This window comes from Mastomys coucha, unplaced genomic scaffold, assembly GCF_008632895.1.
Source record: "Mastomys coucha isolate ucsf_1 unplaced genomic scaffold, UCSF_Mcou_1 pScaffold1, whole genome shotgun sequence".
Lineage (NCBI taxonomy): Eukaryota > Metazoa > Chordata > Mammalia > Rodentia > Muridae > Mastomys > Mastomys coucha.
Window position 1 is genome coordinate 7,287,548 of NW_022196891.1, and position 1,659 is coordinate 7,289,206.

A 1,659-nucleotide genomic window follows, 5' to 3' on the forward strand; every position below is an offset into this window, starting at 1 on the left:
CAACATTTTTAAGAAATGATGCTGATTTAACTGGCTGTCAGCATGTAGAAAAATCGACCCATTCTTATCTTCTTGTACAAAGCTCAAGTCCGTGTGGATTTTGTGGGACATTTAACTGCTTTTATTAATGTTTTGGAATAAATGAATTGAGAAGAATGAGAAATGAATGGTCTTTAAATACTTTGTATATTTTTATTCAGTGAATGTAAGAAACTTATTAGCCTCATGTATTGTTGAGAATTGTTGTCCTTTAATGAATCTAATATTGATAATTCACTCTGGTTTCTCTTTTAGGTGTCCAGATTTTGAGTAGACATCAAGCAGAGGATTATGCAAATTATAGCAACCCTCTGGATTTCAGGTTCTCCTGTAGGAACATGCTCCAATAAGATCAGAACCCACATATGGCCCAAGGTCCCTCCTTGCATTCAAAATTCCAAATGTCTTCAAATGCACCCATAGAAACCAGTTTCCAAATTTATCAAGAGCCTGCAAGGAATTTGCCTTTCCAAGTGTGTCAGAGTCTCCTAGTGATCCCAGGAAGTCCAGTGCAATCGAGTCTTTAAGTCCTTGAAAGCGACCTCTGTCGGCAAGAGTCCCAAGGTCCATCCAGAAAATCGAGTATACAAATGCAACCAGGTCCTGTAATGGGCCCACGTTTACCAACTCTGAGAAGTCTCTTAGTGCGTCCAAGTCATCAGATACCTTCAAGATCCTCAGTGAGATCTGGTTTCCAGGGTTCTCTAGGATCTATGGTGCTGTCACCGAATTATGGTGGCCAACAAGCGGGCCTTGTGGCTCCAAGGAAGCATTGGAAAATATGCACTGTATACACCAAGGAACAAAGGTGCCTGCTGCAAGAACACTTTGTTACATGCACATATCCAAACCTGGAGGAACACATGTCTCTGGCATTATCGATTGGTGTGACAGCGAATGACATCCAGATCTGGTTCAAGAATATTCGAGCTAAGTCCAAGCAGGCGAATCTCCAGAATGTTCCAGAAGCACTGCCAGAGACAAATGGAGGCTCTGAAGCTGTTTCTGAGTCAATCCATTTTCCTGATTCCTTACCTGTTGTTGCCTCTAGCAATGGAAAGTTCATGTGTTCAGGCACATTTCCTATGGATTCCATTCAAAAACTCAACTGCAGCCAGGAATCTTCTCTGCATTGTGATCAGGTCTGTGATAGTGCCAGGTGTAGTCAACAAGAATACCTGCTTGATGGCCATGCCCCTGTTACAGCTGAGGACTCTGGTCAGTCAGTAGCAGTTCAAGTCCAGACTAGCCTAGCAGTAGCTGCAGTAGCCATGCTAGCTTCCACCCAAGGTCCAGAGGAGGTGGTCATGGCAGAGGAAGATAAGGACAGTCACAGACCTGGATCTCCAGTTTGAGAGGGTTTCATCTGCCACAAGGCCTGGATCAGAGCACCCAGGGCTCTTTGTCATGATTCACAAACAATAAAAGGAATTCATTATGATTTCCAAACAAATTTTTTAAAAAAAGAAAAAAAGAATATTCCTTCCTTATTGTTGAATTATGTTTTTAAATAAAAGAAAAAAATTACTGAAATAAAGATGTCCAGATTTTGAAACTGATAGTCATCTTCAAATTTATATTATTTAAAATAAAATCCATTATTTCCTTTCGAATGAAACA

General features: G+C 40.7%; 1 pseudogene; it reads left to right on the forward strand.

Annotated features, from left to right (window-relative positions):
* Window positions 1-404: 404 nt before the first annotated feature.
* Window positions 405-1,394, forward strand: LOC116069481 (annotated as a pseudogene).
* Window positions 1,395-1,659: the final 265 nt, after the last annotated feature.